Source organism: Microtus pennsylvanicus, chromosome 7 (assembly GCF_037038515.1).
Source record: "Microtus pennsylvanicus isolate mMicPen1 chromosome 7, mMicPen1.hap1, whole genome shotgun sequence".
Taxonomy (NCBI): Eukaryota; Metazoa; Chordata; class Mammalia; order Rodentia; family Cricetidae; genus Microtus; species Microtus pennsylvanicus.
The window spans coordinates 82,534,425-82,557,037 of record NC_134585.1 but is presented as its reverse complement, the minus strand read 5'-3'; the positions used below and the strand labels follow the sequence as shown (position 1 = coordinate 82,557,037).

The window sequence follows — 22,613 nt, the reverse complement described above, 5'->3', positions numbered from 1 at the left end:
CTGCCTCCAGAATCCCACCTTGTCTGCTATCCTGCCCTGACTCCTCTCAGTGATGGGCAGTGACGCAGAACTGAAAGCTGAAATAAACCCTTTCCTCCCCAAGTTGCTTTTGCTCACAGTGTTTTATCACAGCAATGGAAGCCGTAACTATGACAGCAGGCATATCACAGATGGATTGAATATCTTTCTGAAATCGAAGCTGTTAGAAAAGGCTTCACAGTGTCTTCGTTTGGTTTTATAAAAACTGGTCTAACAGAACTAGATTAAACTGAGGCCCTTGTTAGACAGGACCTCTCCCTGCCATGTGTTCCCCCAAAGAACTGACTTGGAACTTCTGCTGCCCTCCCCCCTTTTCCTTATATGACAGATCCAATTCTGGCCTGGAACTAGAGTCTGAAGAGAAACTTGGATACTGCACAGACTGCTCATTCCTTACACATTGATTAGATGCTAACGCAGAAATACCTGAGGGAAGAGTGGGTAGCTAAAGTACACAGACGCAAAAGAAGAAATCCAATTTTTAAAAGGAAACCAAAAAATTACACAAAAATCACATGATAAGACTTCATAGCTATATTCATATAAAATAATATATCAACATTTTATACCCCTACATGACAGAGACCACCCACGCAGGAGTGTGCAAGCAGCTCCTCCCGAGGGTAAGCCATAAAATAATAGAGATATGGTGTCATTAGGCTAAAGAAAACCAAAGCTTCAAACTGTGGGCAGTAAACGGACCTTAGAGCAGGCTTAAGAGAAGATGGTTTGTGAACCCATAGAAACGGCTCCCCAGGAGCCGATGGTGCTTTACCCAACAGAACGAGATCAGACTGGCTTATTTTTTCTGTGGGTCAAATGACAGGCTGGGAAATGAGTGGCATCCTGGGGGTGTAGCTCACTCCAACCTCAGCAATAGATTTGAAAATTATTCAGAACCAATTTTGTGGGCAAGATTAAGAAATAGCTGGCTTAAGTAGACCCTGTTATTGTGGGAAGGAAGGTTTGTAATAGTTTGGCACAGGTCTAGCCCTTGGGCCCTGCCAGGGCAACATTTTATCAATACCTTAATGATTTTTTTTTCAGTTGTCAGTTTCCAGACAATAAAAACCTATGAGGGTTTGCTAAAATCCCAGACTGAGACTGTACATAAATACTAGACCTAAATAGGAAAATAAATTTTAATAGGAGAAATACAAAGTCCATACATACAAGTTAAAATAACAGAACTAGGCAAATTTTATTTAAGCATGGTTTGTGTAAAAAAAAAAAGAAGCCAAACCAACCTCTGGTTTGGCCAGCAGCAGACTCCGTGTGAGTCACGCACCTCTGAGCCCTGGGAAGTTAACAGTCTCTCTTACTGCAGTGCTGAATGAGGAGGTTAAGACGAAGGGAGTGGTGTTCTTCCATAGTAATGCGCTGTTGGTCTGTCAGAGTGTTCCTGGATATTGAGTTTGAATTTGACCAAAGTGGAAAAACCAAGGCCAGAGGAGAGATGCTCTAAAGTCATGTGGTACCACTTGGGTAGCTGCAACTGTTAGGCCCACCAGCATTGCAGATAGAACGTCCTGGACCTGGACGGTTGACAAGGTACCATAATCCTAGCATGCAGGAAGTACGGGCAAGCGATCAGGACATAGTCTGAGGACAGCTTGCATGATACATCAAGGCTTTATCACAAACTACTTTCTAGTTAAAAACTACCCAAAATGCTGCCATTGGGCTTGTTAGGGTGTCCATTCTTCATCCACTACACTTTGATCTTCCCAGCTTTCTACCCCATGATAACTCTCTCTAATGGAGAAGCCTTGTTAGCCAATTATCTTTAAGAGGTGGGTCTTAGTTAAGGTGTGGCTTCCTGGAGCCGGGAGAAAACTGGGGCATGGACCAGGTGCTCTCTCTCTCTCTCTGTGATTCCCACGGGGCACAGCTGAGCTTGGACTTCTCGTTCCTGTTTCCTTTAGCTAGCCTGGTTATTTCCCGAGTCGAGCTAATTTCTACATCTCTCTGGTGAAAGATGATATTTATTCAGTTGGCAAACATTTTATTAATCGGCTAGATTCTGGCAACTTTTCTAAGCATCTTGAACATCAGTAAGCCCAAGAATCCTATCATTGGGTAGCTAATGTTCTAGAGAAAGACAATAAGCAACAGATCATATAAATAAGCCAGTGTCAAGTCATATTAAAAGTTGACACACGAGATGGGAAGGTGAAGAGAGAGAAGAGTGGAAAGGGACTTGGGGGTGCTCAGGAATAGAGAAGTGTTCTAAGTGTTGTTTTCAGGTCTCCCAGAGAGGAAGCATTCGAATGGTGTCTTAAAGGCTGCATGAGTCACACAGACCCCTATTGTGATAACAAATACCTGGGGTGATCAACTTACCCAGAAAAAAAAAAGTTTATTTTAAAATAAAATAGAGTTAGAGCTTCCAGGCCATGATTGGTTATTCTCCCATTGCTTCTGGGCCTATGCTGAGTGAAATGAGGACATGTGGCAGAGCCAGACTGCATACCTCAAGCTGGAGTCCAAATGAGAGAAGCAGGAGAGCCTACAGCTCCATTATTCGTTTTGAAGCCATGCCCCTAATGACCCTTATAAAGGTGCTTCCATTGCCCAAGAATGCCAAGCTGAGGACCAAGCCTTGACCACATTGGCCTTGTGAAGATGCTCCAGAGCCAGACTAAGGCGTGAAAGAGCTGCCAGCATGAGTGATGAGGGGAAAAGATTGCAGGCAACAGTCCGTGTGTTGTGCGCCAGGAAGGGACGATGAGAAGATGGCAGGAAATGAGCTCAGAAAGATAATTGGGCACAGAAGAACTTCGGCTTCTACTCTAATTAAGATGAGAATCAACTGGAGTTTGGGATGGAGGACTAACATGATCTGACTTGTACTATGGAAAGATCACTCTAGCTCCTGTGGGAAAGTTGAGTTCCAGAAGAGTTAGGTGAAGCCAGCTTATGAGTGAGAAGGCCTGGGCAGCAGTCCACGTGATCAATGACATTGCTCCCAGCAGTATGAGGGCAGTGTGCTGGTAGGGAGTAGAGCAAGCAATCCTTCCTGGACATCTGGATGTGGCATGGGAACAAAAGAGCATTGAGGGCAATTAGGAGTCTCAGCTTGAGCTGATGAACACTGAAGCTGCCATCAGGTGAAGGAATGATACAAAGACATCGGCTTTGGGGAGGAAGATGAAAAACTGAGTTTGGGGCAGATCAAGCTGGAGGTCTCTAGTAGACCTTCAAGTGGAAAGGTCAAATAGAGAAGGGAAATGGAGCTAGAGATACAAACACGGAAGTCTCTGGAAGGTAAGTGGCATTTCAAGCCATGCAAGTGAATTAAAGCACCAAGGCAATGAATGTAGAGAGAAGGGAAAAAGAGCAAGTGTACTATGTGATGCTCTGGCAAGAGAAGAGAATCAACAAAGCAGACGAGAGAGAGCCTTGCATGTTGGGAAACTACTATATAATGCCATAGAGTCGAAGATGAAAGAGTGATCAACAGTCAGTGGCCACTGAGGGGTCAAGTTCAATGAGCATGAGAATTGACCATAATCCTTAGCACCACAGAAGTCATGGGTTACCTTCACTAAAGTGGTCTCTGCAGTATGGTCCGAGATGAGATCAAACTGGAGTAGACCAAAACTGGAATTTTAACCTTTTGTCAAAGGGAGAATAGCTAGGAAACAAAATGAGATCTAAGAAAGGCTCAGATGAAGAGAGCAATTACAGTTTCCAGTTCTTGCTTGCATATCGGATCCATAGAACAGAAATCTGAATTGCTGTAACAATGGCCTTTGGTGGATGAGAGTTCATGTGGTCTCCGGAGCAAGTGGGGAGATTGGTTATGATCAGAGGTGCAGGTGTTCATCTATGAAATCAGGGAGATGTAAATAGATGGGATACTGAGAAGCTCCAGTGGTTAGGTAGTGCGGTACAACTTCGAGAAAGTACTCTTTGTTTCTTCACAGCCCTTCTTGCATGGAACATCCAACCAATTCATTTACTAACCCACGATATACACATGATCCTAACATTCATGCTGCCAGCCTCACAGGAAAATGCTCCTTTTAGCTCCATGCAGAATCCTTGACTTAAAATCCTTGCCAGCTAACAAGAAAAGAAACACCCAAGACGTATGTAGTCTTTGGAAAGGAGACAATACATAAGGAACGCCACTAGCTTTATTTTAGTATTTCTAGCATTGATATTTTGAGAAAGTTTTAAGTAGATATAGCACAGAAAAACCAATTGAAAAGTAAAAGCTAAATTGCTAAAATATTAATGTTTCAATATGGTCAAGTAAGTCAGGCTCTCTAACCCTATCTGTAATACAGTTATATGCTTCTGACCTCTGAATGAAAGATTTGAGCTTATCCCCTAACTCTTGGAGATCCAAAGATGCCAAGGCCTGAATAGTGCAAGACTGCATCCACATGCAGGAACACTATGAGGCAAAGAGTTGAGCTTTACCATTATAGAGGAGTACCCAGGGATGCAGAACAAGGGAACACTGCTCTGGTCTAGCCTTGGCTATTTGCTTTTTAGACAATCCCTAAATGAAACATTCCATGTACACAAAGGCATAGTCCTTACTTTTCTGATCCTCATCCCTTTGTCCTGATTTCCCAAATTGCATTCTAAACATTTGAAGTCCATCACACCCTCGCCACTCAGAGGATGATTTGCATAAGGTTCTTGCTAGGCTGCCGGTGTAGAGAGAAATGGTGTCAATCACTGAGGAAATCACAAGATTAGAGACCCCACATTCCTAATTAGGATATACTATAGGTCTATGTGCAGTCTTTTAATTGAGCCTTGTGAATAGCTCAGGGTCTTCGAAGAGGTGTTTGTAATGTAAATTTTCTGGAAGAGTAAATCTAGCAAATTACCTGAAGCTAGGTCATGTGATTAACCCCCATCATCAATTCAAAAAGCAACATATTAACAATACTTCATGTCTCAATCTTTGTTCAATCCTATTAAAATGACATTCAGTTGCCAATCTGCACACGCGCACAAAGGAAAGGAAAGAGAGCTGATCACTAGTGTGAGGTAATTAGAAGGAGGCCTAAAGGTTTCTCAGAAGCATCTTACCTACCATTATACAATAATGACAATTATTTAGATGAAAACTCTATACCTCCAAGGGCTTGCAGCACAGCCCCCTTAAGAGGGCTATACAGAGAAACAGTCCAATGGTTAGACAGTAGGCCTGCAGTCTGCCACAATGTCAGTGAGCTGCCGTGTAAGATTATGACCACTAATAGTCAGAGATGGGTAGGAAAGGTTGAGAACATGAAGCGAAGGTTGGGATGTTGTTGATTTGAGGAATTCAAAGCCCATAAAGATGCTGGGGGGGGGGCAGTCAAAGAAGGTTAGCTAGAATCTTATGAGCAGAGTATGGGGTTCCATGCTTGCAGCCCTAGCACTGGGGAGATTGAGGCACAGGGATTGCTGAGAAATTAAGGCCAGCATGGGCTTTAATGCAAGACTTCATCTCATTAAAGAGAGAAGGGGAAGGAGAAGAAGGGGAAGGATAGGAGGGGAGAAACAACAGAGAAGAAATGAGTTAGAAGAACTTTATCTAAGACCTAAAAATAAACACAATCCTTCGTCATTGAACTCCATAATTACAGTTCATTTCATAATTAGAAAAAGTGTTTTACCAATCACAAAAGGAGGCTTAGAAAAAGAAAAGAGTGTACAACAAACCAACTTCTCTGGGTGTAAATATGAAGCTATTCAAATAATTAGGTGTTCTTAACAATTCCAGAAATTCTTCAAAAAAGATGATGCCCGAAACTAGTCACGCTCCAGAGAAGTCCTGTGATCTTATACAAACTAGACAAGCCACTTTGGCTGAGAAATAAATAAAAATCATCACTGCAAATGGATTCACTCAGATAGGTGCTGCTTTCTGAAGAGAGAGGGCTGAGTTAGTCTTCATGGAGACTAGCGACATTTTACGCCAGTGTGTTTAATGCCATCTCCTCTCCTTGGTAAATCTCATGTGTTCTTGTGATTTCTCCCAGTGCTGTGCATGCGATTCCTGCAGCCAGAAGCTAACTGGTGGAGACCAATAGATGTACATTTCTCTGTCATAAACCCAAAGGCCTGCTATTCTGACGTGAGGCCAGAGGAAGAAAGAGGGCTATACCCAGCGTCTTCATAGGGAAGGTGCCATATCTCCACTCTGGTTTATCCTAGGAGCAACCCTTGGCAAAACTGCAAAATAACAAGTTCATTGAGCATGGACCTTGAAGGAGTGTGGCGGAGAACAGACAGAAACAAACACTCCTTCGCTTAAAGTTGTGAACATCTGCTGTTTAGATGTCCCTAAGATATGGAAGCTGGGGAGAAAAACAAATAGGCCAAAATTAACTGAAAACATTTGGGGAACTTGGAGATGGCTCACTAAGTGATGAACTCAGAGCCTGAGTTCAGATCCTCGGCATCCACATAAACATTTGGATATGGCGATGCACTCCTGTAGCCTCAGTGCCAGGGAGTGGAGACAGGAGGATTGTGAAGGTTTGCAGACTAACTAGTCTAAGGAAAACTACCAGCTCAGGTTCAGTGAGAGACCTGTCTCAAAACTTCTGGTGGTGCTTGTTTGCCCCTTTCCTTGCCTCTTGCCCCTCGCTTGCCTCTCATGCCTCTTCTTTTCTCTCTTGCTTCTAACCTTCCCCTTGTCTGTCTGCCTTTCTCAAGTACCCACCCAGACATGGTCTCTCACTCTTTTGCTCTCCCCCTTCCTCAATAAACCTCTTATACTAACATAATAAAAGTTAAGGCGGGGACTAGTAGGGGGAGACATCCCAAAGTCAACCTCTGGCCTCCGTAGGCACCCACATGGGTGAGTGTGCTCACACATGACTGTGTATACACAGATAACCACATACACACACACACACACACACAAAGTGTATAACCAATAAAGAATGAAGTGAGCTCATTTCAAATTATTGGCAATAGCAAAAGCATGACAATGTTTAAAACTGCGAATTTTCAACTATAAGGGATTTTTTTCTTCAGTTAATTATTTTCACTTGCGCACTGTGCAAAGTTTGGAATTCACATTCTGATTGTGAGATTTTAAAAAGCCCCTGACCCTATAACTACAAACTATCAACTCTTCTTCAAACCAAGGGCTTATCTGTTTCAGTGTAATACCGACGGTATTTATACGACTACCCTGAGTAAGCCGAGAAGTGGACATTCATCAGATCCTCGGATTCACCGGCCCCTCTCTGAGCTCCAAGCTAGCTTCCTACCAAGCAGCCACCGAAATGCCTGCCTTTCCTCTCCCCTCTCCACCCAAATTCCAACTTCCTTGACGTCGTCTTTCTCTTTCCACTCCAATCCTCTCGATGCGTAATGTCCAAACTGCACTTCTCACAGACAATGCCCAAATATGTGACTCATGCCAGAATTCCTGGTCTCCAGATCCTCACAGGTGGAGGCACTGAGCACCCCTCCCTCAATAGACCAACTGTTCTCACAGTAATAACCCTAGAAAACCAGATTATATCTATTACAAAATATGTTCTTATGCAGCATTGTCTTCCAAGATAACCCTTCTCAAAATCTTGATATCATTTGTGTGGTGTGTGTGTGTGTGTGCACATTTCTCACATAACCACCCATGGTTTTATTTGCATAGCCCCAATGATATTGAGTTTCTTATCCCTCTCTTTAAGACTATAATCACAGCTTGACTGGTACCTCTGGAGCCTACATTTACCCATCTCTAGGTAGTTATCCCTCTATTCCAGAGTACTTTTCTCTCTCACCCCTGCTAAACTTCCCACACATAAAATGAAAACCCAACATTATCTTTTGAAATAACGACCATGAAAACTAATGATAAACAACCCCAGTGTCTCAGGAACCTTCAACAGAGGTGCGCTTCTTGTTCCTACACCCATTCTTTCTGAGCAGGCTGGCTTTGTTCCCCTGTGTTGTCTTCATATAAAGCAAAGGCATCTCTGCCTGGAGCCTCATGATCTGCTGACAGAAAGAATAGAAGGGTGGCAACATCAAGCAATGGCTTTCTAAGCAGCTCCCATATTTTATTCATCAAAGAAAATGAACTGCCAGCCAAGATATATTTCAACCATATAGAAAACCTCAGTAAAAGAGAAATAGCAGAAAGCATTGAGAACAGATAATACAATCTGCCACACTATCACTAAAGGTACAGTATAATCTCAAGATTATTTATATTATATTTTCCCCAAAATATCTGAACCCCAGCAGTTCTACCATCTTGGAGGAGCTGTGTACATTGAATCTCTGTCCCTTACCTCTACCTGGTTGGGGTCAGTTGTCCTACATTTATCCAAAGTGTCAATAAAAATGGTTCCAGACCCTGTGATGTATTCCCTGGAGGAGCAAATCACCCCTCATTGAAAATGCACTATCCTGGTATCTGTAAAGAGGAAAGCCATGATGCCTAGTCATGGCAGGACCTCAGTGACACCATGCAAGTTTAATAATTTGTTTAAAAATAATATGGAAGTTTCAAAATGAATTTTTTTAAAAAATTAAAGACAGTCATTCTCTGCCTTTCATGAGAAATAAAATTATTAATTTCAGAGGCAGAACATGCCAAGTTTGAATTTTGGTTTCACTGGTCCAAAAATGCTGCAAATGTTGCTCAACCCCAATAAACCTCAGGTTCGTCCTCTTCAGCACAGACAGTAGGTAGCATTTCTCTTACAGTCTTCTGGTAAAAAGTCAATGCATGGGTTTTGGCATATGGTTTATGTCAGTAAATGACAACTGATAGCCATTGGGTACACTTTCTCCAACATACATAAAAGAGATGTTCTCCAAAAACCCAACACAAGACAAAATAAACCTGTACCTCTTTGTACACACACACACACACACACACACACATATGCCAAAAGTTCTTCCCAGAAAGACAGCACCGTGGTCCTGCCCAATACTGCCTGGGTTTGTTTCTCCATAAATAAGACTTGTTGTCAAGAAACTTGAGCTCTGTGGATTTGCCATAAAACACATACTCTTGGATACGAGCAACAGGTTTTTGTAGCTCTTTCCTGGATGTCAGCAGAATCTCACAAATCAGACCAGCAAAGTGTAAAACATATGCCTTCAGCAACCTGCCAAAAACCAATAAAAGGAACCTGCGGAGAAGCCAAAGCAGAGAGCCGGGCAGCAGTCTGGGGCTGGAAGGCTCCATAAATTCCCATGGAGATGCACTTTTGGTGAGTGCTTGACTAAACAAAATAGTTCTAAAGGATGAAAAGATTCTTCATATGGCTGCACACCACACAGCCGAGACCTTCAAACTGACAGCTCTGTCTTTTAGAGCCAAGTCTTTGGGGCCGAGAAAGGTTGACAAGCCAGTGGTTTTGTGATTAGGAAATGTAACTCAGTGTGGTTGAACTGGCCTTTTGTGGGAGAGTGGCACGTAGCAATAGCATCAAGACGTGTGGCATTTTGTATCCAGGTGCGAAGTCCTGCTGTTTGCGTACTAAGAAGTTCACGGAATAGCAACCATGATAAATATACAGAAGATTAAATTCCTCCCTTATAAAACAGCAAGCTATAAATTCTATTTTCAAATTAGTATGAGTCATTGTCGAATCTAAATAGAAAAGCCTCCTGGCTTTGTATGTTGGTGTTCTCCTCCTCCTTCCCCCACCCCCTTTGTCCTTCTCCTCCTCCAACTGCACAACTCTTGGGAGACTTTCAAGCTGGTAGAAAGATTCAGATCCCAATACCCTGGAGACTCAAGTGCTTTCCAGCACTAACACACCAGCACAGAGTGTGTGTTCCATCGGAACTCAGGTTTCAACCCAAAGGAAGTTGTAGTGGAGCCCCTTTCTCCGCCAAAGCTGGGGGCAGCTTGCTGACATTAAGCTTTCTGACTCTGCTCTTCGGAGCTCAGAAATCTGCTGGGCCATAGAGCCTGGATCCCGGGCATCCTAGGTGGCTCTCTTCTGCAGCAGAGCAGAGCCACACACCCAAGATACCCGCCCCAAAGGTGACTCTCCTCGCAGTGTCATAGCAACCAAAGGACTTTCAGCAAAGCAGGCTCCCAACCCAGACTCTTGACTGTGTCTTCTCTGCTTGCTGCATCCCTAATCCTGAAGCAGAAATGTGGCTTAATGAGCCCCGAAGGGCAGCCTCTGCCGAGCTTACTGAATTCTAATGAAATAATTAAGTCAGATAGGAAAGGAAAGTTTTAATTTCGCAAATATTAAAAAAAGATTTATATTGCATTATGTGCAACCAAAATTGCTCAAGTAAAGCCCCACCCCTACATTTTATAAAATAAAGGATCGTTCCAAACATAGAAATGAGAACTTACTCTAGTCAAGGTTCTGAATTGATCCTTGGATATTTTTAAGTACTGAAAATGTAAATACAAAGCAACTTGATCACTCATGCGGTTAGTCAGTAAATATGCACTCAACGCCCACTTGATGCTAGGTGCTGTTTGTGCCTCCCAACAATGGCAAGGTTGTAATTTAAATATTTGACATAATAAACAAAGGATTATAACAACGTATATGTATATCTACAACTTTGGTTCAAAAAAGTAACAGACCATCAGTGTTTCTTGTCCATACTTATTTTCCCCAACTCACAATTTCACACGGGGAGGGGGGGAGGCACCAACCAGACATGAGCGCTTTTTTCTGTTATGTTTTGGGTACTTTCTCATTTGCTGAGTTATAAGAAGGTTTGCCAAGAAGAATTACTTTTCATGAAGCATTTAGCTGAATCTTCAGAACTGAGTCTCTCAGCAAAAGGAAGGGGGATTTTGATTAAAGATAAAAGGTATTGGAAGTCAATACATGGTTGCAGAAGACCTTTGTAGAAAAGCAGAGAGGATTCAGTCATTAAGAACATTTCTTCCTGGGCATAAGGACTTCAAGACAGCATTTTAAGGGCTGTGTTCATCCTCTGCTCATTTCTTCCTTTGCCACAAAATTCTCTTAGAGAAAACAGTCTCATTTAATTTATAGGAACATTTAAAACATTGCTTAAATCACAGTATGTATTTTTAAATTTTAACGTATTTATTCTTTTATATTTTATGTGTGAGGTTTTTGCCTATGTGTGTGTATGTGCTTGATGCTTTTGGAGGTCAGAAGAGGGCACTGGGTCCCTGTGACTGGGGTTATGGATAGTCGTGATGCACCTTGTGGAACTGAATCCAGGTCCTTCCTCTGCAAGAGCAACAGACCCCTTTAACTGCTGCAGCATCTCTCCAGCCCGCACTCTACGGGTTTATTTTGACCTTATTCTCCCACTTCTTTGACTGTTTGTCTTGGTGAAGGAGATTAAGGGAGTAACTAGAGTTAGACACTGCCCTCCTGCTCATCCTTCTTGATTCCTACTTGATTTCTCCAGGGAGTCAGAGGATCTTCTTGCTGGTCCCTGAGCAGAGCCCTGCTGGTCCTTGCCAATACAGCAGCACAGATCAATGGCAAGTTACCCTGCAAGTTGCGAACTCCAGATGGAAAAGTGGAAGGGCGGAACATCTGGAATTTTCCTAGACAGCTATTCCAACTGAACGAAGTGTCTGGCTGATTAGATGTGACATTCCGTGTGTCCAGTGATTAGAGATGAAGCTCTGTGTGTCCACCTGAGAATGTTTTTATAACACGGGTAGGGCAATTGCAGGCCGAATCTTTGTGAGAAACAGGACTGCCGCTTAGCTGCATCCAAGAGGGAGTTGTAAATTAACCACAGCTTGAGACAGTAGCATCACTTCTGGAATGGCAACAGAACTGGGGTGCAAGCAAAGTTCACCCCTTGGACTATTTTTATCATGTTTCTCTCTTCCTTAAACACTGTTGACAGTTTGGCTCTCTCCACCCACCTACGTACCTACCTACGTACCTACAGTCTTTCATCTCTGTCTTGTGTGTGCACTCATGCACACTTTTAGAAGTGTAATCAAATGTCAAGAAAAGCATATGATATTATTAAATTTAGTGAAAACTTCCCACCATACGACTTACAAAAGTGCTTCTTGCGCTACGTGTCTGCTCAAGTAGGGCAGATCTTCCTTTAAAATGTGTTAACAGTAACTATATTTACAGCTTTATTTTATTCACACCAAAATTCACTCTAATGATAGTAAGTATTCATACCAAAAAGCTCTCCAAAGCAGACCCTGTATCCAGTTCTAGAAGCCTGTTAGACTGAGCCCAGGATGAAATCTGAAGCCTGAGTCTCGTATCTGCATGACCTGCGTCAGTGTTATGTGATACAGGGAGCCAGGTGCAGTCTCGGGGAAATGAACTGCCAAGACTAGGGAAATCAGACTGCACGCTAGAGCGAAGATTTAGAAAGCCCAGAAGGAAAACATAGTGAGGAGTAATCCAGGCACAGCAAGGGAGGCAGATGGCTGCAAATACAGAAGAGAGGGCTGCGGACGTGGGTGAATGTCATGTGGGTAGCAGGCATTGCCTTTGTACCGTACACTAGAGGAGGAGGAGGTTTCACGCCATGCATCTCAGCTCCTGCCATCCCAGCTCTTCGGCAACAGCAGCTCCATAGGCCCTCGTCTAAAACCCCTGGAGCAAATGGGTTTGGGGGCACAGAAGTTTCAGATACTAATGCATGCGCCCACTTATGTGGATCTCTAAAGGAATTGTGCTGAGTGGGAAAATGCCACTCTGTAAATGCGACGTGATAGATGACGCCCAGCAGCGTTAAATGCTAACATTTTAGAGATGAAAAACAGATTACTGTTTGCCACAGGCTAGAGAACAGACAGGGAAGGCGCTGTCTGGGACTGTCACGAAATAAGGCATTGTGGCTATCTTTCATCATGATGAAGGTGGTGGTCCTTCAAACAGCATTAGTGACAAAACTTCCCAGAACTTAACATGCACAGAAACAGTAGACATGGTGAATAAAACTGGTGAAATCCAGACGGGGTCAATGAGGTGTTTCAATTTCCTGGTTATGATACAGTACTATGGCCACGCAAAGATTAACACAGGGGAAAGTGGACGGAAGCCACAAACCGTATCTCTCTTGATCACTTCTGACAACTGCTTACAGATCTACAGTTCTCTGTGCATGGATGGAGACACGGAAAGCAGCAGAGAAGCGCATTTGAGGCATGTTATTTAACATTCAAATGCTGCCAACACATTCATGTGTCTCCGGCAAAGCGTGTAACTATTCACACCAGGTGACATGTAGGCTGAAAACTGCCTCCTGCCGGCCTGGGTCAGGTTTTGTGGTCACAAAAGTTCAGGTTCAGTCAGGTTTTGCTGCCAAATCAGCCCTTAGTTTTTCCACTGCTTTTGGACTTCAGAAGTAAGGGTCAAAGCGCACAAAGCCAAGCCTTGCTTTGACCATGCAGATGGAGGCAAAGGTGGAAAACCTTCATCTGCTAGCATTTCCCCCGTGGTACCACTTTAGGGTTTAGGAATAAATTTTAAGACATCTGACGTTCCTAAACTGTGAAGTAACCAGAACATATGTACAATCTACATACGTTATATTTTCAATTCATATTGCTACATTTCTGCTCCTTTTTACTAGAGTGGAAAACAGAGATCTAATCGTACTTGAAATACTTGACTATAAAATATTGGGTTAGATGAATATAAGCCATGAATAGTCACAGCTTTCAAAACTGAATGGGGATAGCTGTCCATATTTTTGCAATGGATATTCACTCATATTTAATTTGGATCTATACTATACAGAAAAGATGCTAATTTAACACACCCTTTCCTATCTTAAATGCTACTCTGTGCTACCCCCTACACTATAACCAGAAGTGTCTTATTGAAATACAGAGATAACTGTGTCCCTCCTTTTTTATCTCCTTGGGCTCAGCAGACTGCCATCTGCGTTGCCTAGGATTACAGAACAAGTTCTTTAGTGACCTGGTCACAGCTACCACGCTTGAGAGCCATGGGTCTGTCCCTCATGTCCATCCCAGGTGACACTCTTGGCACATCAGTCATCTCCAGTTTTCTGAACCAGCCACGCTTCCTCACTCCCATGCTTTTCCACAAGCTCCTCCCTCGGTGTGGAAACCTTCCTCCCCACTACTACCTAGCCAATGCCTGTAGTCCTGCAAGGTGCCATCTGCTCCTGGAAATCTCTAGCACACTCCACACCTGATGGGGGAAGGTCATTGGCTAATAAAGGAACTGCCTTGGCCCAATTTATTGGTTAGGACATAGGTAGGTGGAGAAAACAGAACAGAATGCCGGGAGGAAGAGGAAGTGAGGTCAGACTCGACAGCTCTCCTCTCCGGAGCAGACACTTCAGAGAGAGACGCCATGCCCCGCTCCCGGGCAGACACACTCGATGAAGCTCCGACCTAGAATCTTCCCGGTAAGACCGGTGCTCCCAGCTCCCAGGCAGACGCAAGCAATGAAGCTCCGACCCAGGATGGACATAGGCTAGAATCTTCCCGGTAAGTGCACCTAGGGGCGCTACACAGATGATTAGAAATGGGCTAAATTAATATGTGAGAATTAATGGGTTGATTGGGATATCAGAATTAGCCAGTAAGGGCTAGAGCTAAAGGCCAAGCAGTGATTAAAAGAATACAGTGTCTGTGTAATTATTTCGGGTAAAGCTAGCCGGGCAGGCGGCTGGGGTGTTGGGGACGCAACCCCACCGCCGCTCTTATTACTACACACACCCCACACCACATACCCCCGCTGCTCTCTCCGACCACATGGATGAGCTCTTACCAAGTATTTATCATGCCACCTCACACTGCCTGCTTCTTAAATTGAGGCCCTGAGTCATCCTACTTCCCCAGAGCTTTGTACTGGCTGGCATGGGGTAGCTACTTAATAGATAATGATAATATTTATTTGACTCATAGATAAACAAATAAGTGACTACGCACACCACCTCCACTGAAGAAATATCATACAGCTTTTTAGCTACAGGTCTAGGGATTTTCTTGTGCTTTCTGCAACTCAGTGTTCCCCTTGATAAAATGATAATGGCAACTTCTGTGTCCCCTCGATTCTAGCAAGTCTGTTAGCACATGTGAAATTATCATAACTAGGCTCAATATGTACAAAGTACACAGCTATAAGGGGCAAGTATACATTGCAGAGAACTTTAAAGTGTCTTCTGTTTTGCAACAACCCAAAAACTGTCACCATAGGATTTTTACTAACAGGACAATATATTCAGACGTCTTTCAAAAAGAGAGTTCTGTGGCAGATTTAATGTGGTTTGGATGTCAATGCGAAGGTTGAACAGACCCAAATAACCAATTAGATGGAAAGGTTAAACCAAGGGAAGAAATTAAAGATGAACCAGGGACCTCGGTTACTGAGGTTGATAAACAAAGACCAGGAAAACAGGATTTCTTGCAGCACATCCAGCTTTGTGGCCTTCAGAAAATTCACAGGAGAAGGTCTGATGTTGAATCTTTACAGATCAATACAAAATTGTGTTCAGTCCATCAATACATGGGAAGCAGAGCCTTGACAGTTACAGATGAGGATCTTCAGCTGATTGGGTCAGGGTTGCAATTCAACCTTGGTAGAGCAGCTTTGAATCCTGAGAGTCAGAATTATTAAAGGCAAGAAGATAGAAAGGGAGGAGAAGGCTAGCATGGCGCAGTTCCAGGATGGAGGCTTCCAGTGGTCCTCCCCTCCCAACCCAACCTCCCAGTATGCGCTGGGAATGTTTGCCTGGTGTTCTCCGGGCGTTCCACACAGACTTGCTATCTCCTTTAGAAATGGACATGTCTGAGCACTGAGCTTCACTTGGCTTGGAGTGAATCATGGAGGGCAGTGCCAGGAGAACACCCACCACCACTGACATTGTGGAGCCCAGGAAGGGGAAGGAGGAAACTCTTCGGCATTCACCTTAGATGGAGTTGGATGTAATTGCATCCACAATTGCTGTCAGTTTCGTGTCGTCTGAAGGGAAGAGGAAGGAAGACGAAGAGTGGAGAAAAGAAGAGGAGGAAGGCAGGAAGAATGGAGGGAGAGACAACTGGAATTGGGGGGTGGCAACTTGGGAATGAGCTAGAAAGCTAATGCAATGAAAACTCCCAGAAATCTATGAGGATGACCCCAGGTAAGACTCCTTAGCAGTGGGGGCTACTGAGCCTGAACTGGCCAGTCCCTGTGATCAAACAAGACTTCAGTGGAAGGATTGACCTACAAGAGATGTACTTGGATAAAAGTAGCACAGAAATTGTGAGTGGAGCCAACCAATGACTAGATCCTGCTTCAGGCCCACGCCATGAGAGAGAACCCACCACTGTCACTGCTTGAAGGGCCAGTAGTTAGAGGCTGGACAGCCCAGAGACCTCGGGTAGAACCAAACATGACTGGCAAAGGAGAAGGTCAATGAAATGATTCCTAATGGTATTCTGCTATACTCACAGATTGGTGCCTTGCTCAGTCATCATCTGAGAGGCTTCATCCAGCAACTGATGGAAACGGATGCAGAGAACCACAGTCAAACATTAAGTGAAGCTGCAGGAATCCTGCAAAAGAGGGGAAGGAAGGATTATGGGAGCCATCAGGGTCAAGGACACTACAAGAAAGCCCAGAGAATCAACAAACATGGGCCCATAGGGGTTCACAGAAACTGAACAAACAACCAGGGAGCCTGCATGGGACTGCCCTGGCTCCCTGCGAGAAAGAAGGAAGAGTGGATGGAGTGGGGCAAAGGGAAGGGAGTGAGGGACTGGGAAGAGAGGAGTGCAGTTGGGATGTAAATTAATGACAATAATAATAAAATATTTTCCTCCATTTTGTGAGCTGTCTATTCAATCTGTTGACAGGTGTGTATGTATGTGTGTGTGCGTGTGTATAGGCTTTTTAATTTTATGAAAAGTTTTTGTCAAATTTTTGGAGGTTATAGTTATAAATAACTGTATTTAGTAATTGGACAGATCTAAAATAAGTAATCAAATGAATGCACCTCAGGGTTCTCGAAAAATAAAAGAGAGAGCCAAATCCCCAAACAGTAAATAGCAAGAAATAATAAAATGGGGACAGAAATTAATAAAATCGGGACTAAAGGAACAGTACAAGGAGTCAGTTAAAGAATTGAAAAGGAAAAATCAGAGAGTAATTCTTAGCTAATCTCACCAAAATTAAAAGAAAATAATTCAAATTAATAAAATTACAGATGAGAAACAAGATAATAAGATGGATTCCAATGGGTGCTTCAGTGACTATGAGCACTAGATGAGATGCTTTTGTTCCCAGGACACACATGGCAGCCCACACATCCATAACTTAACTTCTAGGGAAGACACCTTGTCTGTCTTCCTTGGACACTGCCCACACATGATGCTCTAACATACATGCAAGAAAAACAGTCATACGCATCTTTTGAAATATAAATTCCAAGACCAGGAATGGTGGTTTATGTCTTTAATTCCAACACTTTGGAAGCACAGGCAATGGATCTCCATGGGACTTTGGTCAACAGCTCAATAAGGTGCAACCCATTCCTAGTACTAGTGTTTTATTTGGAGGCATAAGATGCTTGGTTGGGGCATTTTCTCTCCCATTATATGGTAACCCCATTTCAATTCATTTCACATACATATAAATTTAAGATGCTTCTCTGTATGGCTTTCAAAAGGCCTTTAATATGAGTCGTCCCTCCCAATCTCCTCCTTTTCCCCTCCCTCCAATCCCCTCCTTATTTAATCCTTCTATTCTACTTTCTCTTTTATCCCCTTAGCAACACTATGCCCTATTCCTTGGAAGATTCCCCTTGCCCTGGTCCCTTACTACCTCTCTAACCTCTATGGTTATTCTAAGTGAAACACACATATCTATTTTTTCTTCTCTTTGCATTTATGAAGAGGGAAAGGGGCTGGAGAGAAGACTCAGTGGTTAAGAGAATGTATTGCCCTTCCAGAGAACTTAAGTTCAATTCCAAGTACTCACATTGAGTGACTCATAACAGCTTGTAATTCCAGCTCCAGGGGAATAGTCCAATCTGACCTTTATGGATATATACATACATACATACATACATGCATGCATATATATACACAAAAAATAAAATAAATCTTTAAAGGGAAGAAGAAGAGGAAGAGCAGGAGAAGGAGAAAAAGGAAGGGGGTAGGGAAAAAAACTTTGTCTGTAAAGCATGAGGACCTGAGTTTCAGTTTGATCTTCAACATCCATGGAAAATACAGAGCCAGGAGTGGTAACGTGGGGGCTTGTAACCCCAGGCTGCCAAGGCAGAGACTGGCAGATGACTGGACCTCACAGGTCAGACAGGCTAGTCCGCTTGACAAGTCCCTAACCAGTAAGAGATCCTGTCTCAAAAAAAAAAACAAGGTGAATGACTGAACCTAAAGAATGACACTCAGCACTGTCCTCTGCCCTCCACACATATGCACGCGTGCATGCAGATACACACAGTGAAGATCTGAGCTCTGCCGGATGCTTTATTGGGTCTTTATAGACCATACAATGCCCAGAATGAAGTAAAAGATCTAACCTCCTTTTGTGAGTCACAATACAGAATGGACCAGGACACCTAGAGTCAAGTCATCCTGGGGATCGGCGTGGATAAATAAACTCTTCACCATCCTGAAGTTTATGTTCCTCATCCAGCAAGCATAGATGGTGACCTGGGTACCCCATCAGCAAGTTCTTAAGCCTCAGAGAGTTGATGAGAAAAATGTTCTCAGCTAATGTATATATTACAATATTACATTATTATTCCCACTAAAGTTTCTATCAGTGAGTTTATTAATATCAAATATCAAACCAACTACATGATACTCTATAAATTTTTGTTGAAATAAGAGCGGCGGGGCTGCGTCCCCGGCACCCGGCCGCCCCTACGGCTAGCTTTACCCGAAATAATTACACGGAAACTGTATTCTTTTAAACACCGCTTGGCCCATTTCTATCTAGCCTCTTCTAGGCTAGCTCTCGCACCTGGACTAGCCCATTTCTAATAATCTGCTGTAGCCCACCAGCTGGCTTACCAGGAATGATCTTAACCTGCGTCTGTCTGGAGTGGGAGAACCATGGCGACTCCTTCTTGACTCAGCTTCTTTCTCCCAGCCTTCCGTTCTGTTTACTCCACCCACCTAAGGGTGGGCCTATCAAATGGGCCTAGCAGTTTCTTTATTGCTTGACCAATGAAATCAACAGATTGATATATGACACTCCCACATCAAATTTTCATTATTCTATGCAAATAAGTAGTGATATATAATATATATTATACATATATGTATGTGTATTATAGTATTTACTCTGTTAAACCAAATGTTCTATTAATCCAGTGGTTCTCAACATTCCTAATGCTACACTTCAAGTTGTAGTGACCCCAACTACAAAATTAATCCATTGATACTTTATAACTGTAATTTTGCTACTATCATGAATCATAATGCAAATATCTGATATGCAGGATAGACATCTAGTATGCCACCCTCAAAGGGGTGCCGACCCATAGATTGAGAACAACTGAATTAATCATTAAGAAATTTTGTTCCCAATAGCTGTACGCTTGCTAATTATTTTGGTTGCGTTGTAACTTTTTAATGCTTCTACATTTTATTTCATTATTCATCTTAATTAAAATATAATTGCATCACTTTCCCCTTTCCTTCCCCCAGCCCCTCCCATCTCCTCTTGGCAACTCTTTCCATGCCCGTCCCCCAACTTTCAAATCAATCTCTTCAACTTCCTTGATCATTACTGTCACATATGTGTGTGCATGTACATATGTATACATGCATGTATTATGTATGCATGTGCAAGCATATAAATATAAGCTGCTGAGTCTGTTTTTAGATGTATATGTTTTCAGTGCTGACCACTTTGTTTTGGACAACATATTGGGTTGGGCAAGACTAACTCTCCACCTCTCAGCAATCGTCAGTTGACTGCAGTTCCTCTTCCAGGTGTGTGACACCCCCCCCCCCCCGGGAGACTTCCTCTCTTTTGCATTAATGTATCTGTTGACATTGACCTTGTTCAGGTCTTGTTTATGCAGCCATGTCTATGAAAGACAGCTTTACAGCAGACTTCCTGCTATTCTGGCCTTTACAATCTTTCTGTCCCTTTTTTACGATGTTCTCTGAACCACAGTTGCCAGAGCTGTAATGTAGGTATACCCAATAAGGCTGAGCTCCCCATGATCCATTGATCTCTGCATTGTGTCCAGCTGGAGCTTTCTGTGATGGTCTCCACTTGCTGTGAAGAGAGGTTTTATTGATGAGAGGTGGAACTGCACTCACCTGTGGGCATGAGGTTACGATTTAGAATGTGGTAAGGAATTGTGCTGACCTAACAAAGAGACCACAGCCAATTATCTCCTGCTACATGACCGCACTAGCCCTGGGAAGTCAGCTAGGTTTCTAGAACGAGGCGTGTTTTCCTTCCTGATGAGTGGGCCTTAAGTCCAATCAGACAGCTGTCAGCCACCACCAACACGCAAGGGCCAGTTATTACACCTTTCTAGGACACTTATGAAGTGCTGGTCACTGCTGTGGCTCATAGGTGGCACAACTGTATAGGACTATTAACTGCGTCCTTCCCCTGGCAGCTTGTCTATTTTCTGGCTCCATGGAAGCTACAATGCAGAAAGGGGAATTTCAGGATAAAAAGCCCTGTGTCCTAAATGTGTGGCATCTTCTTCAATAATAGGTGTGTAGCCCATTGTTTAATTAAGTGATTTGTTTCCTTGATTCTTTGGCTTTTGAGTTCTTTGTATATTCTGGGTATTCATCATCTCGCAGATGTATAGTTGGCAAAGATTCTTTTTCATTCTGGGGGGGGGTTCTTCCTCACTTGACTGGTTATTCCCTCAGTCATAGAGAAGCTATCATTTATTCACACACCCAATATTTACTGAACCAGCTCCTGGGTATCAGGTGATTGTTAGACAATGAAGAAACACTGGTGGACTGAATAAACATGTTCCTTTCCCACATAAGACTTGTAGTCTCAGAGCAACATGGTTGTAAGATTCCTTTCTGAATGAAGAAAGAGATCTCATCCAAACAACTACACAATAAAGGCACAGGAAACAGAATTCCCTATTAGATGGAATTCTGGAAGCAGGAAGGCAAGTTAGCAGCCAAAAGTCATGCAATGGTTAAAAAAGCTTTAAGATGGAGGAGGAAGAAGAAAACAGGCAAGATACAGACTCCTGCCAGCTCAAGTACAGGGAAAGGCTCACAAAGTTGCAGGCTCTTTCTTCTTATGCCTCTGGTGAGCTATGCTGATTACATTGCACACACTCAGTAAATAGATGTTGGATGAATTTATCATGGACCATTTCCCACAGAGTGTAGCCTTGTTCTCCATATCCTTCCAGGAGCCTTTATCAACTGACCACAAAGATGGTGAGAAAAAAAAGTAAATAAATCTGTTTTCCTCCTACTGAAGCTGAGTTAACCAAGACTCAGCACAGGGTGCACAGTAGAAATGGTAATAGTGGCTTCTGTGGTCCCTGCTACCCAGGGAAGACCTTTCAGAGGGAGTAAACGGGCCTGTCACTCATCTGGCAGGAAAAAATAGCAAACAAACAAGACAACCCCAGGAAAAATGTCTATCTTAGGGAATTAAAGAAACAGTCTAAATCCTACCTAAAAGCATTTGGCACAGTAATAATCCCTTTGGCCATTGTCCACTCTGACTCGTTGAGAGCGTTTTTCTCCACCATGGTCCCCTTGGTCACACCTCACTCCTACCCTTGAATGTGTCCTCAAGTTGCGCTGTAATAAACACTGTCTTCCTTCTACACCAGACTGTATATCTCATCGGAATTTACTCAGTGACGATAAGGGCTGAGGAGCTGAGGGAAGAGCAAAATGAGATTTTGATTACAATACATACTAAGGATAATGGAGTTCATATGATGCTGTATGAGAAAGCAGCCAATGAAATGGGAAAAGAACTGTGAATTTCTTCAGTGGAATAGGAGTGGATTTTTCATGTGTGTTTTAAGAGAAAGCAATACTTCATCATCAGCAAGAAACATAATTTTTTCATTATTTCTATTCTACATTTTAAAAATAGTTTGTTGAAGGTGATTCTCTTGTAAGTGAATATTGAGTGTTCTGTCATAAATAGGATACCGATGTCACCCCATCCAGGTCTTGGAAATGATGGAAGCAATGGAAGAACCTGAGAAAAGTTATTGGAGTGACATGGAATTCTGACTTCAAGGCACGTCATGGCTGTTGTACTTTTGAACCCACAGCTCCTGCTCAAGGTCCTGCTCAAGCCATACCTCTTAGCACTAATTTGTGCTGGAGAAGGAGGCTTACCTGAGAAATGACCTGAAAGCCTCAATTATATCATTGGAACCTAACATCTTAGGTTGGGTTCTTTGTGTGTGGAGGGGTGCACTTATAGACGCCTGAATCTGTGGGTGCGTGTGTGTGCATATGTATGGAGGTGGGATATTAGAGGTCTTCCTCAATTGTTTTCCACCATATTTTGGGGGACACTGTTTCTCACTGATTCTGGAGGGTGACAATTCAGCTATGCTGGTTGGCCAACAACCTACCAGGATTGCCCTATGTCTGCTTCATCTCTGCTGGGATCACCGGCACGTGCCATGGTACTTGGCTTTTCTCCCCAACACGATTTCAGAGGGATGAAACCTAG

The 22,613-nt window shown here is 43.1% G+C and overlaps 1 long non-coding RNA gene across 1 annotated transcript in view; it reads right to left on the bottom strand.

Annotated features, from left to right (window-relative positions):
• The window catches only part of LOC142854876 (uncharacterized), a 172,387-nt gene that overhangs the window by 114,599 nt on the left and 35,175 nt on the right, over nucleotides 1-22,613 (bottom strand). The window contains exon 2 of the long non-coding RNA XR_012911381.1: nucleotides 16,386-16,489. This is a non-coding gene — a long non-coding RNA (uncharacterized LOC142854876). The remainder of the gene's footprint in view (nucleotides 1-16,385; nucleotides 16,490-22,613) is intronic.